Genomic DNA, 2,578 nt, shown 5'->3' on the forward strand with positions numbered 1-2,578 from the left:
CCACTCCAACCAGACTGCTCTGGGACCCATGTCGCGGCTGGGGGGACGAGCTGGAGCCAGGGGAGGTAGAGGCTGCTTGTTGCAGGATTGGTGACTAGGTGCTGTTCAGTGTGAGTGATACCTCCAGCCATTCTAGCCCCAGGCAGCGTAATACAAACACAAGGTATACATACTGCCAGGTACCAAAGACTTAATGGGCTAAGTTCCTCCTTGCTGGAAATCCCTTTGTCAGTGGACTTACACCAGGGGTTACTTTGGCCCAGTGTCTGAGGCTGTAGAGTCATCCAGAACACAGAGACTCTGTCTGCCTACTAAGAAGTGCAGTCTAGAACGCAGTGTGTGACTCTGCAGTATGTACCATGATACTGGCCCCCAAGCTCTTCCTGTCCCTCTTTTATAGCATCAGGTGCTACCCCCTCTGTTCCTTTCCTTCTCTTTATCCTAGGCTCTCCCTTGGACTCTCCTGTCTTCCCCTCACTCTCTGTGTCTCAGGTAGATGCTGGGCCTGCCCCATTCACATCCCCGTTTCTCTAGGCTGGGGCTTTCAGTCACTCACTAGATCACTGGGCCTAGTTCCTCCTGCAGTTCAAGGGGCATCGTCCCCTCTCTGGATTTCTCTCAGTCTCCTGGGAGCATTTTCTTCTCCTTGTCTGTCCTTCTTCCCAGGATAGGGCCTGAGGCACAAGAGCCTCCGACTAGCCCAATGTTGCTATTTCTCTTCTTTCCCTTCAGGCTGCCAGGTTCCAAAATTCTTCTCTGTCCCAAAGGCGCAATGTCCTGAATGAGGATGTTCTCTTGCTTCCATTTGCTTGTTGCTGTGCCAGTCAGTCTGCTGCGGCAGTAATTGACATTCCAGCAGTGGGAGCGTGTATGAGAGTATTTGGACAGGAGTGTGTGGGCAGAAGGGTTTGTGTGTGTGTGCGTGTGTGTAGGGAATGCATGGGAGTGGGCACATGGCTATTTGCATGAGAGATCTCTGTGTGTGCACACGCAATACTGCTATAGGTATGTGGGTATGCCCACCAGAGCTGAAAGGAAAGCGTATGTACAAATAGTTGCACATGATGCTCAAGCAAACATGCAGGCCTGTGATGTGTGTGTGCAGATGGTGTGTGTGTGCTGTGCACAGATACTTCTGTGATGAGTGTAGCACAGAACCCTAGCTAGTTATATGCGTGTGGTATGTGTATGGTGGGAGTGTATGTGTGCATGCAATGGGAGTGTTTGTATAGGCATGTCCCTAAGCAATGGGAGCGTGTGCGCTTGTATGTCCTCTGTGTGTGTGCACAGTGGGAATGTGTGAAGTGATGGAACAGCGTATGTATGTGTGAGTGATGAGAGGGAGTGTGCATGGATTCCCCCTGTGTATGCATGTGATGGGAATGCCTGCACAGGTGTTAAGTGATAGGCACTTAATGCATGTGTGTGTGATAAGAGTAAGTGTGCATGCACATGGCATACTGAGCAATAGGAACATTGCAGGGGGGTGTGTGTGTGTGTATGATGGGAATGAGCTTGCGTGCGTGTGGCCTCTGAATGGGTAAAATAGTCACAGTAACTGTCTCTTTGGCTGCCTGCTTGCTGCCTGCCCCTGCATTGAGGCTCCTCTGCCTGCAGCAACAGATGGTGGGACATTGTCTTAATTTATTTAAAAACATAAGCCCATTCATGGAGGTTGCACAGAGTCCAAATTGCACAGGATTCCCCAGAATGCATAATCTCAATCACTGGGCACATTCTCTGCTCATTACTGCTACTGGGGGCTTACAAATAATCACATATGCTTAGAGTAACCCTGACAAAGCATCAACCTGTGGGATGCAGGTGCAGTGCATGTGTTGGGGGGAAGGGTGCTCTGACAGATGGAAGGTAGGGAGATGCCTTTCCTGTCTGGTGATGGCAGAGATTGGGGGCTTTCTCACTTTAATCTGGAAGAAAAGAATATCACTAAACACAATTTCACCTGTGAATCTTGAGTCCAGCTCTGCCCTATGGAACCACTGGGGCTGTGGATTGCATCAGGGCACAGCTGTGCTGCATGAAGAGGCTGTAGCTGGGCTAGAGTAGACATGAAAGCCCAAGGCTTCTGTTGAGGAAAGTCTTGGCATTCCCCATAAACCCACTAGCTCCTCACTGCAGGATCAACCCCATGATAGGTCAGAGGGGACTGGTCTGGATGCATGCGATGATTGCTGTTGGTTCCAGCAGAGTCTCTTCCTCCCAGGGCTGGTTTTATTTCCCTATGCAACCTCAAATAATCCCAGGGAGTTTTGCTATTTTTTTGTGCTGACAGGGTCAGAGATTAAATCTTCAATCTAATAATCTCATTCCAGGGATAATCCTTTTGCTTTCATCTCCCAGCCAGTGCCAGGAAGGCTTCCAAATAGCCCTGCAGGACAATATGGAACAAGCAAGGCTCCATCTGTCTCCCTTCTCTCTTTCTTGCTATGGCCCTGTACTCATCAGGACAAGCCCCAAGGCCTCAGGCTGCTGTCTCTAAGTGTTTTTGACCTTAGCTGAGTGTGACCATGTTGCCCATCAAGATAGCCCTGATCTTGTTTCAGTCTATCATGTTCAC

This window comes from Chelonia mydas, chromosome 15 (genome assembly GCF_015237465.2).
Source record: "Chelonia mydas isolate rCheMyd1 chromosome 15, rCheMyd1.pri.v2, whole genome shotgun sequence".
In the NCBI taxonomy this organism is placed as follows: domain Eukaryota; kingdom Metazoa; phylum Chordata; order Testudines; family Cheloniidae; genus Chelonia; species Chelonia mydas.